Below are 13,807 nucleotides of genomic sequence, written 5' to 3'. Positions count from 1 at the left end.
CTGTCTAACTTTATTTCTTTAATCTTGTGGTTTTAACACCTAATAATAAAAAAATCCCTGTTATTTTGTTTCATATAATTCTATAATCTTGGAATCATCTTTATTCAAAAGAGACCAAATGTATAAATAATCATGCCTAAACTCTCTCTCTCTCTCTCTCTCTCTCTCCTCAGTCACCTTTTCCTCTTTGTGTTTTTTCAGTCTATCTTTATCCTTCCCTCTCCCTTCATGCCCAGTTTGCTGATATCTATATGTTGCTGCATCGTGCCATAAGCAGAGGCCAAAGATTCGACAGCATTCTAAATAGCCACAGCATACCCTTTCCTGTAGCGCCTCTCTTTCCTTCGATAGTTCACATGAAAAGATTGGACGCTTACGTTTTTTCATCTATTGTTATACTTGGCATTACCAGTCACATCCTCCCTGTGTCACAACACGCCGCTCTTCTGAACAAACATGTACACTTTAAATTTATGTTTTGTAGTTTATTAGTACTGCTGAACTGAACATATATTTTCTCGGGTAAACGCATGCTTTTATACCAATAAGAAATGAAAAAATTTAAATGTGAACTTTCAAGAGGGTATAGAAAGTAGTTATGAGAAATTTGTTATGTATGATTCGTGTAGACCCTGAGGCAGGAAGCGACGGAAAGGAAGGACAATGACTATTTGAAAAAAGAAAGCTAAAACTGGACTAGGCAAACGTAATGGAGAGGATGGCGGTTAAGCTTTGAATAATAAAATAAAATACCTGATGAAATAAAGAGGAACCATCTCACTGTATAGAACGAAAAATTGCGTTTCAAGAGAAAATAAGAATAAATAAGAATAAAAAAGTAGATCATTTTATTAAGGATTTAACCTTCCGGACGAACTTCAGATGGCCATGAATGCTGCATAATGATCCGAAATTACCATCATCACCTTCAAGAGCGGAGGAATAGAAGGGCTGGAAATAAAGTTTGAATCCCTCCGTAATGAAGATTGGGAAGCATCTGGGGGAAGTGGGGAAGGGCGGTAGGAATCCCTCTCCTCATTTTCTATACCCCTCCTCGTTTTCTAAGCGCACAGTTAACTCCAGCTGGCAAATGGATCAGCTGCTAGTATACTACATATATTAATTTCTAGCAAATGTTTAAATAGAGAAATAAAAAAATATAAAAGAGAACTGTTAAAGACGCTTTTATTAAAATGCACTAAAAGGTGAAAAAATATATTCTATGAGACACACTAGGATTATCCTTGCAATTAATCATGTCTACAAAATAAAAATGTAGGTGCTAAATATGGAAGAAAAGGCTACAAGAAGGAAGACAAATATTGTGATCTATTTCTTGTAGCATTTTATCTCCACTATAATGGGGCCCACGCTTATTTTTATTTTTTGTAGACTGATTATAAAAAAAAATCCTGGTGTTCTCAAAAAATTCAATATTCACTTTGAGTGCATTTTTAATAAAAGCGTGTCTAAAAAAATTAATAAAAAGCATGTTAAAAAATCTTTATATCTTCTTTATTTAAATACTTTTTCATTTTGACAGAAAAATGTAACAGATTTATGAATGAAAGCCAATGAAACTGATATCCTATAGAAAGCAAAGAAATTTGTGAACAAAATCCAAAGAATTTAATACAAATACTGAGAGGCCAGTGTAAGGGTCGCTAGAACCGCCACTGCTGACCTACTGATCATGTACTGTCAGCCGGGATTGAGTAAACAATGCAAAATTTCAAGGTCCATCGGACGAAGAAGAAACAAAAGTCGAAAAATTGAGTTACAAGATTTGACCAAGACTAAACAAACAAACAAACGGACAAAAAAAATGCAAATAAAAGAGTATAAAAAAAGGAAACAGCACTAGTTTTCACTGGAGGAGAAATATGTACTCGTGTTTCGTGTGTAGTGTGTGTGTGTGTATGTTTTATTGTTGAGCAGAACATTGTTGAGCCAGCTGAAGTACCATACCTCATTTAGGGTAAATTTAATTTTTCTGGCCTATAAAATCTTGACATAAAAATAGTAGAACAAAACCTTAGGTTACTTAAACGACCTTCACTCGGGACACAGAACAAAGGTCAGGATACAAAAATTATTAGAGACCAGCCATTCGTAATTCTTTGTAGTGGAAAACACTACGACAAACACATGCGTTGTACAACATTTTGTGACGTTGAATGATAATAATAATGACAATGGTAAAGAGGTCGTGTATCGTATTCATAACCATGAAAAAAATTAAGTCACTGAATGCTAAATAAAGAGAAAGTCGATCATTTTCGTGGTATAAATCCTGAAATATCCTTGCAGCGCAAAATCGGTTGTGACAATAAAGTGTAAAAGCATGAAAGGCCGAATATTACGGTTACGATCAAACTTCACAACCCAAAGCACATTTCTCATGATCTAACAGTCTTCTATCTATGGTGTTTACTTTGACCGTCCTCTGTACAAAATTCCATAAAGTAAGTTAGCATTGATACTCGGATCAGAACAGCAACAGAATTCGTTTAAATAAAAAGCCGGCAATAAGAGTTATTCATTTGGAAACTTGTTGTTGGTTGCATGTCTCACATAATGATAGCGAGCGATTTTAAGATGAACTAAAATCAGCCCTTGGTAAAATATCACTAATTTTTCATAAACTTACATAGTGAAATCTCAACAATTTCGCCGCTTTTACTAAATTCGTTTAATTTTAGTAATTTCATCTTGACCAGGCTCAGGCCACCGATCTAAAGTTAATTATCTTTCTCGTTTTCCTGAAAACGTTTGCAGAAATTGTGTCCTCATTCTTCTACGAAATGTTTATCGACCACCGTTCTACTGCCAATTAAGCTATAGTAACGGCATTTGACTTCTGATCTCTAGACTTTCCGGGTCCAAGCTCGGTCCTGAAAAAAGAAAATTATGGATTGAAGGGAGCTGTGAATGAAAGGTAAAAAAAAAAAAGATATTTGCAGAAGCCCGACATTAAAATAAGCCCGAATAAAGGTACTCTACTGGTAGTGACAAATAGCACAAGTGAAAATAATGAAATTCCAAATTTCCTTTCACATGAAGATATTCAAGAGAGAAACGTATATTTCATTATTTTTTCCTAATTCTCTCTCCTCACTTGTGTTAGTCGGCAAACACTACAAACCGGCTACTGTTTGCAAGCAGATTCACTCATTCACTTAAAAGCTTTCCTCGTTTAGTATTTGCACAATTTTTCTATCCTTTTGTCGACCTTGCAATTACCTCAAACATGAAAGCAGAGGACGCTTGGGAAGTTTTGGACCGAAAGTATCAAAGGGAGAGAGGGAGAGACAGAGGATGCGTAAGGAGAGAGAGAGAGAGAAAAAAAAAGAGAGAGAAAGAGAAAGAATGCACAGCAAATAGTAATCAATCCAGTGATCATAAACAGTAGTTACCATTACGAAATACGTTTGTTATCTGCTCCAAGAACATGATTTGATAGTTATTATATGTTTTCGACATCACAGAGGCAACGGACTCTATCAAGAAGAGATTGGAATGTTCCGACAGAAAATCTTTGATGTGTCAAAAGGCCGATCAACGGGACCAACGGCTTTACGTGACTTCCGAACCAAGTCGAGAGTGAACTTCTATCACCAGAAATACACATCTCTCGCTCCTCAATGGAATGGCCAAGAATCGAAGCCGCCACCACCGAGGTGGGACGCCAACACCATACCAACCACGCCACTTTGATAATGAAGACTCGTCTATAGAGTGAAAAATAAATTATTTGGAGGAAATCAATTTTCACCAAAAAATCCATGAAAAAAAAAGTCAAATTTTTCAACGTTTCAAATTTACTTTTCTATACCCCCAAAATTGATATCAGTGATGCTTTTGAACGTAGATGATTAAAAATCGGCCATATAGTGAAATATAAATAAATTGAAGGAAATTAAATTGCACCATAAAATCCATTCAATGGAAAAATGTCGAATTTTTTAACGTTCCAAATTTAGTTCTCTATACCCCCAAAATTGATATTAGTTTATGGACGTTGATGATGAAGACTCGGCCAGATAAATTAATTGGAGGAAAGCAAGTTTCACCCAAAAATACACCAAATTCTGTAAGTCCGCGTATGGAAAAGATGTCAAATTTTTCAACGTCTCAAATTTAGTTCTCTATGCCCCTAAAATTGATATCAGTGATGCTTATGTGCGTTGATGATTAAGAATCGGCCATAGAGTTAAATATAAAAAAATTGGAGGAAATTAAATTTCACCAAAAAATCCATTCAATTTCGGCAGGAATGATTATGGAAAAATGTCAAACTTTTTAACATTTCAAATTTAGTTCTCTATGCCCCCAGAATTGATATTAGTGTTGTTCAAGGACGTTGATGATGAAGACTCGGTCATAGAGTGCAATATAAATTAATTGGAGGAAATAAAATTTCACCAAAAAATCTTTTCAAAACTTGCAGGTGCGTGTATGGAAAAAATGTCAAATTTTTCAATGTTCCAAATTTAGTTCTCTATGCCCCCAAAATTTATATTAGTGTTGTTTATGGACGTTGATAATGACGGCGAGAGAGAGAGAGAGAGAGAGAGAGAGAGAGAGAGAGAGAGAGAGAGAGAGAGACCTATGGCTCTTAAAAAAAGGTAGCAAGCTTCGGAATAAATAATGTTGATAGAATTCTTACCACAAGAAAGTTAATGGCTACAACAATCAGCGAAAAACTCAATAAAACCCTATTTTTACTATCTTCCAATTTTATCATTTAGGCATAAAAAAGAACAACACACAAATGATAACATCAAATAGAAACCAAATCACGCAAAATGTAATAAAGAATGGCTAATTTAATGTAATTAAAACCAAATCCGACGGAACGTTCGAACTGCACAGTGAACGTTTGATATGAGAAACGTTATGCTATACGTTTGCAAAATTTTTAAGAAAAATGTAACAAGAAGTAAATGGAATTCAATGGACACACAATTATGTAATAATGAACAATAAAAACTGCCTTATTTTTTTTTCTAAACAAAATGGACCGACAAAATATGGAATATTACTTTATCAAGTTCGGTTAAATGTTATTTTAAACCTACAGTGCAGAACGAATGTGAAACAGTAATGCTGATAGCTTTCAAGTGGTTTGATATACAAACTTGAAATGTATTTCTGTAGCAAATGCTTCATTAACCCATTACCTACAGACCCTTTCATATTTATACAGAGTTTTGAAGGGCCACATTGGGAAACCTGGGTTTACGGGTGGGGGCAAATATTAAATACAGCTATGCATCATGTCCCACTTGATCTGGGGGAAGGAGACGCTTCGTACCATTTCAATATTCACCCCTAACCAAGTGTGGCATGAACCATATTGATAAATGCTACAGGTACTCATCCTGACCAAGCTTCCCATACCTAGCGTAACTTGACCTAATGTACATGTCTGACTGATTGATTGATGCAAAAATGTACTATTTTTAGATTATTTAATGTGCCATTATGTAATCTAAAAAAAATAGATAATAAATAAGTAAAACAATAATAAAAAGTTTCATCCTATGTATGCTTAAGTTACATAGATGACATTATTTACACTTTACAATAAAAAGTTATAATTTTTGTAGAAAGCCTGCTTTCTCCACAATCCTAAAAATATCACTCGTCTGACTGATAATATTCCCTCCCCATTAAGGCACTCTAAAAGGAAAAGCTATCTTATGTCCTGAAGACTGGGACACTCAACCAGTAATTGTCAACAGTCAGAGGAACCAGGCAGTCATGGACCCCACTAACTCGACCTGGGCCGTTGTAATTTTGTAAATCATAAGAGACGCTAGATACAATAACGGGTGGGCGGCATACATTCAAGTATCCCTATTATCTAACCGCTAGGTTAGAGTAGTGGTCTACAACATTTCGACCTAAGCTTGGGCTATGCGATTCTTACAGTTGCTTCACAGTTTGAATGATTGTGAGGCCCCGATTTCAGAAATGGCTCTCATGGACGTTCTTAATAGGCTAACATCTATACAAGTTTACAGCAATCCTACTAGATTTAACAAGCGATCTTTCATGTAAACCTAATCAAGATACCGATGTAAATAGGTATCATATCTTCCGCATATATTGTTACCTATTGGCCTAGGCTAGGTGAATGTATACCAACAAGTATCTACCCCTTCCTGATAATGAATCGGGAAATACAGTATAATCATCCTCTCCCAACTTAATAAAAATACCGAGTCCGGGCTAAATGGTATAATACATATTCAACGTATTGCAATGGGTATAGCACCATTTCCAATGCATGTCCCCTGCCACTGTTGTATAAAATAAACGTGGATAATAAATTCTAAATAACAAATGAAAACGTAGCTCTCTATCCATATCGGGCTTGGAGAATCCTACAAGTCTAGGCTCCGTGTATGTAACCGAATTTGCAGACATTTATCTTGTATAAGAGCTTCAGCAATATAGGAAAATAACCAAGAAATCGACACTTACTATTTCAGTCTTCGATCAATGATGCCTAGCCCCTGCTTCATTATGATGCCTTCCATTCTTCAGTCTTACAGTAGTTTTGCTCCTCTTCTGTTTCGTCAAAAAAAGGCTTAGGCTCACGTTTAGTATTTGCAACCCACACTTTACTAACGAGCTACAAATGTCAAAGGTTTATCAATAGGCTAACTCTAGTTGCACAGAGCAAACCGCTTCACTGTTTTCAATATTACGTTGTGACTTGAGTTGAGCATTATGGGAAATACAGCTCTTTTTCTTTCATTTGGTTTTTGAATATTTAAAGAAAACGATATACTGGAGTTAACGTGTGACATGAGGATTATAGAGAAACTGCAAAAGTTTTTACTTTTTTTACCAGGTGTTATTCAATTATGGTATTTTAAGCTACTAATTGCCATACATTTCTTTTATTCTATTCTATTCTTAATCCTCGAAGATAACAAAATGCCAAATATGCCTGTGTACAATTACACATAACTGATTTTATTTAAAGTAAGAATGAAGGGTAACTGGAGAAGACAGTAGGGTGCAAAATTCTTTATAAAAAGCAATCCTTATTAAAATTACGAAAAGTCGTTAAATTTACATAGCAAACAAAAGTCATCTTATGGCGCATTTTTATTAAAGATGAACCACGAGCGTTGTAGATCATGGCGATTGTGTCTCGGTTACGTTTCAAATGACGACTCTACGAAGAATACTTTATTTCAGGCTCAGTCGTTCGGAGTTACACATCCATCCTTATATAAAGTTTCCCTCGTGATATAAAGCGTTGAGAGTATACATCATAATGATATTGTTCTTGTTTTACAAAATGTAATATATATTCAATCAAAACCTCTTCAGTAAGTTTGTTTTTATTGTTAATTTGAAGATTCGTCAGCTTTTAATATTTCATCTTCAATGTTACCCTTTACGAAGAAAAAGTCACCGCCATTTCTTCCTATCTTCCCATTCTTGGACCGAAGGCTCATCAGTTACATTGGTGCTTACGGGTTAATTGAACTAAACTGAATCCTTTTATCAGCAAAGACCAGCATTTCAAGAGTATGGGAGGACCACCTCCCCCTGGTGGAGAACAGTATTCAATGTTGAATAAGGATACTGATCAACGGTAAGGATGCCAAGCGATTAACGATAAACAGGATAATAATAGCTTCATTAAAGAGGTCCCTTAATCATTCAGTTCTGCAAATATAGCAAAACTTAGAATAACTAATCAAATATTAAATCAACTTTACTGGAAGCTAAATTAGCAAAATTCTTACTGCATAAAAGTCAGCGCTTGGTAGACGGAGGGAGGAAGAGAGAGGAAATGAAGTTGCAGATAAGCAGTCTCTAGACAAGAGCTGGATCAACTTCTCGAAAAGTCTCCTTATCAGGGACAAAACCAAAGAACTTCAGGTTCAACACGAAGTTTCTCCGGAATCCTCCTGCAGTGTCGGTGCAGTTCACTATAAACAAATTCTCCATAAGAGAAAAAAAAATGTCAAACGAAAGCCGAAATTCCAAAATTAGCCAACAAGCTGTTCACTGTTGAGCTCGTGCATAACTTATTCTTATTTGTATTCTCAAGTATTTTTAATCAACTTGAAATCAGCTATAAAACGCATGATGATATCAAATATCATGAAGTAATCAAAGTAATACAAGTTATTAACCAGGTAAAATAAGATAATTGAGGATCTGTGTACGTAGTTATAAAAATTATTGCTGTGAAAAAAAAAACTTCCACAATATTTAGGTAAGCCATTTGAAAAAAAAATTAAATAGGTACCTATTACATCTAGCATTGAATACTGACTGAAATCACTGAATTATTGACGAATATACGGCTTACAAGTTCAGTTGTACTCAAGAAATGAAGGATAGATACATAACTAAGTCTATTCATTATATCACTGAAATAATAGAAATTTCATAAGCAACTGTAATACTTAGCGGAGAACTGGTCATGTTAAACAAAGATTACAGTTGTAAAAAGGTTAGCTGGAAGCTTCTCACAGACAGATGCACGATGGAAATAAAATGACCTTTTAAACCTTCACTGAAGGTTAAGGGAAACAGTGACAACACTCAGTGAAACAAATCCTGGAAAAGGCATTTTTTAATAGCACAATAAAATAGAAAATTCTAAGAATAAAGCAAGACATAACACCAATTCCCAGTCGTCAAAATCTAAGGCACTTTCTAAATACAAATATAAAAGAGGCAAAAGGTCAAGGGATTATACTCGCCAGATGGGGCAGCTGTAGTAAAGGTGAGAGGGTATTAATTAAGCACAGAATTAACCGGTAGAGGCAGAGGGAAACTGGTACAAAGGGCCAAAGTGTGACGAATAAACGATGCTATTTTTAAAGAAAGTATTTTAAAGCACTTTTTCCTTCTTCCAAAAGAGTTAATATATTATTTTTCATAGTTTAAATGCAAAATGTACGAAGTCCTGTAAATTGATATTAAGAGGGATCATAACGCTAAATCACAGGGTTTAGCTTTCATAATAAAAATAACACTTTAAAAATAAGAATGCAATAAAATCAAATCAAATATCAAATTAGTGAAAGAAAATATTAAAAGAGGGAAATTGAGTTTCCTTCCTTTAGTATCTATTCTCTGAGTTTTTTTTTTTTTTTTTTTTAGTACTCAAGTTTACCGTCGATTGTATGTTCCTATGGTAATAAATCCCGTGTTTTCATTTCACTTCCAAGTCTCCCAGTTTGCTACTGAGTTACCTCTATTAAGACGAAAGCACAAAGCCTTTATTCTTGCTCTGCTCTATCGATCGCAACAGCTCCCCGAGGTTTTTACCACTTTCGGCCCATCACGATTTTTTTTTTTTTTTTTTTTATTTAGCTTTCTGGTCCTGAAACAATGTCGTCCTCCCCGTGCCCTCTCCTACCCATTATAACCTTATTTGAGGTCACGCACTCTCTTCGTAAATATAATCAATATTTTAACACAGGGTTAAAAGGCTTTGAAAAGCTCCCTCAATGTTATGTGGACGAGGAGCTGATCTCAAAATTTCCACGAGGCATTTGATACCAATCACGTTTTTAAGGGGCCACGGGTGAATACGAACTCGCATAGGGGATGCAGGGTATTCTTTAAAAAAAAAAAAAACACACACACACACACACACACACACGAAAGAAGAAAACGGTTGGTTATGAGAAAGCGGCACAAAATATATGTACAATGCCAGACAGAGGAGAAAATGGATGTGAAAGTAAAATGCTACAACGTGGATGCAGTTGCACACTATATTACACCAAGTGAAGTGCATTGACAATCAATTTATACGTAAGTTATCTTTGAACAGGACTGTAATTTTGAGTCTAAGCTTTCTTCCCTATTGAGGTTCTCTCGTCCAGACGATTTTGAAATTCTGTTTTCAGAAAAATAAGATTGGTAAACGTTTCAAGTCATAACGATAATAAAAGAGAGAATAAACATAGAAAAAAGACTATAGAAAAAAACATGGTAACTAGATAACTATACACTGAATGTGGATTCGTAACAAAAATAAAAAGTAGGAGAGAAAAGGAAACATGAAAAATGCGGATTAAAACAATTTCCTTGAAAACCTCCAACAAATTACTAAACAAATGAAGCGTTTCACAGAACTCGACAGATGTCACTTCACTTGCTAGGAAAACTCGGCGCCGCCTGTCTCCTCAAGAACACGAACCGGTGGAACAGTTGCCCCATTGAGTACTTTAGTTGGACGTTCAGCAAACTCCAGTTATGATGATCTTCCAGATATATAATTTCTAATACAAATAACAACAATAATACAAATGAAATTAATATACTTATATTTTTTCATTTACGGGTGAGGTTTCTTCAAAAGCATGTAAAGTGGGAAAACATTGGAATGATACGAATATATTAGATAATACACCTGAACTTTAAAGATGAATATATATATTAAAATATTTTAGAAGGGCCTCTTGGAAAAGTTCCCGTTTCTCCAAAGTTATCTGTTAAATAACTGTTCAACTATAAACGATAAGTTAAAGAATTCACATAAACGACGTTTAAACGTGAGAGGTTGAATAAATGAATATTTTTACCCTTATTACCTTTGACTCAGATCTGAGTACCAAATTTGTGATACTGACAAAATCATTTGTCCAGTACACTGAAGCAGGAATACGTTAAATATTAGAAAATAAAAAAATTAAAAAATGAATGAGCTTAAATCTGCTATACAGCAACCTAATCAAATTCATGAAACCAACGACTGTTCTAATCAAATCTGCCTCTAGGACGGGAGAAACCATCTCGACAGCCATCTAGGAGTTTCCTTCATGCGCTCTAGTGCTTCCTCTTTCATCCCCTCTGAATAGTATTCCTGCCCTCTGAAGCTATTGTATATATATATATATATATATATATATATATATATATATATATATATATATATATATATATATATATATATATATATGTGTGTGTGTGTGTGTGTGTGTGTTTGTGTGTGCGCGTGAGTACATTTATATATATATATATATATATATATATAATATATATATATATATATATATATATATATATATAATATATAATATATATATATATATATATATAGTTATATTATATATTATATATATATATATATATTATATAATATTATATATATAACATATATATATGTATATATATATATATATATATATATATATATATTATAATATATATATATATATATTTATATATATGTATAACAGAATCACGAAAGTTAGGAACGTGATAAATCCATAAATAAAGATAAATGCCTTCGTGGCATTTATCTTTATTTATATATCAAATATAAAGGCACATTAAACCACTCTGGTTTATAAACTTGAGACGTATCCTGTTTTAACAGAAGAATTTATTTACACACACACACACCACACACACACACACACACACACACACAATATATTAGATATTATATATATTTATTATATATATATTATATATATTATATATAATATAATATAATGTATACATCTGATATTCTATACCCTAATTTCCATACCATTCAAGAACTACAGTCGCTACCCATCCTATTTCGGGGTAAATCCTCGAAAAGCATATTTCAGTCATTTCCATAACTACACACGAGAGAGACATGAAGGAAAACGCTCCCAAGTTTCCTAACCAAGACGAACATTCTCGAATCAACATGTCGAGTTGAATCAAAAGCTGGTGAATTCTGACTCAATCTTACTAGTCTTGAATTGAGAGATGGTGTAATAACCGCCCTACTCGAGGATTAAAAAAAATGCTCCTCGGATTGTTAGCAATGTGTGTGTGTGTGTGTGTGTGTGTGGTGAGAGAGAGTGAGAGAGAGAGAGAGAAGAGAGAGAGAGAAAGAGAGAGAGAGAGATCCAACCACAAACCTTTCGTCGTTGTTATCGTTTTCTTTGCAAATTCGAAACCGGCCCACCCTCTTCCTTCGCCCTCAATAAGAAAGCAATTATTCGGCTTTATGTCAAGGACAAGGACCTGATGTCTTTATCTTCCTTAAGCACTAAAGGATGAAACGTCCTTTCTGGGATGGTAAAGGTGATCAGGCCTTCAAGCTTGTTCCTTCTGCCCTCAGTTGTTAAAGGCTTCCTTTTTTATATATGTAATCGGTAATCTCTCTCTCTTTCTCGTTTTTTCACATTTTATTTTTTTACTATGGTGGAAAGGCCGTTAGCTACAAAGTGCTTTGAAAAACAAGGAAAAACACCCTTCTAAATCACCACTTCTCTCTCTACGTCTTCAGAAGTGAAGTGACCTTTCAACGTAGACTATCAAGGACTGACTGATTGATTATGCAAATTAATCTGATATAAGCGATACCGACCCATGGCGAGGATAGACTATTTCACCACTAAGTTAAGTATCTTGATCGAAACGATCGACGGGCGCTGAAACCGGACGCGTGACTGACGGCCCATTAAGACATCACAAGACGTCAAAGACGATGCTGCCAAATAACTCCTCAAAGGGCTTTCAGGTGTGGCTCAGCTATCACCTATAAGCGATATAGAACCCCACTCTACGTAGTAACAGATGGGAAGATGATTATATATTTTGTATAGCACAAGTTTATACAACGTATTTGCGTTAGTTTGTACTTTCAACCACATATACATATACACGTTTTGGACCAGGCGTTGCTAAACGTTTATTTGATTATATCATTTTCAAGGGTGGTGGTTCTGTAAAGAAATTACAGACACATACATGATAGGAAATGCTTCAACATAACATTTATTGCAAATAATGGAGGACGGCAACCACTGCTCCCTTTCATGCTTAAAATGGGCTGGAGAAGAGAGAATCAGCGATAAACAAGTTTCTATGATTGTTGTGCAACTGGATAACAAATTTCCTGAGATTACAAGAGTCGAGCATCGTAAGAGACTGCCAAGGACTGTCCGAAAAGCAACCATTTTCTCTTCCAAGGAAAGAGCAACAGAAAGGATACGTACCCCTTCGAGTGCATCGTGAAACCAATATCTATATAAAAAAAAAACAATGATATAAATACATGACAGAAAAACACAACTAAAAACACAGCATTCACCTGCTATTTACATTCCTCTTCGAAACCTGACATCCAGTCAGCCTACTTACTCATTTTCGATTAAATTCTTTCATGACAGAATATATTCGTTCAGATGTTCGTAATTTTGTTGCTTTCGAAATTTTGTATCTAATAAGAAGTTATGAATGAACATAGACAAGAGAATCGTGAAAATGGAATGGTAAAAATTTAACCTCCTCCTAATCTCCGCTTGAATTCGTTTCTCTCATTATGCATTTATTTTCATTGAATATAAACGAGAAAGTCGTATGCAGAAAGCTGAGCGAAATGTTTTGCTCATTTCCTCTGGGGAATATCATCCCCTTTCCCTTCTCAATACCTGTATGGATCGTAAATCCTTATTCGTTCTCCGGTAGCCAAGGAGATTCCGTTTTCCATTTATCCCTAATTTAGTATTGCATCTCCAAAACAGTGGTTGTCCTTTTTCTGCATTCCCATATGTATCTATTTTTCTTTTTCCCCTTCGACTGGAAAAGGACCAAACAAATTTCTCTCTCTCTCTCTCTCTCTCTCTCTCTCTCTCTCTCTCTCTCACTCTATATATATATATATATATATATATATATAATATATATATATATATATATAATATTCTTTGAATAAAGGACTAAAGGAAAAGTATTCCTAATGTTAGGCTTATGTAACCTGCCAACGGCAATGGAAAGACGTGGTTGCTGTAGATCAGACAACAGAAATATGCAGATGGGGAAG

This window comes from Macrobrachium nipponense, chromosome 3 (genome assembly GCF_015104395.2).
Source record: "Macrobrachium nipponense isolate FS-2020 chromosome 3, ASM1510439v2, whole genome shotgun sequence".
Classification (NCBI taxonomy): Eukaryota; Metazoa; Arthropoda; class Malacostraca; order Decapoda; family Palaemonidae; genus Macrobrachium; species Macrobrachium nipponense.
The sequence above is the reverse complement of the archived record's forward strand: the minus strand, read 5'-3'. Positions refer to the sequence as shown.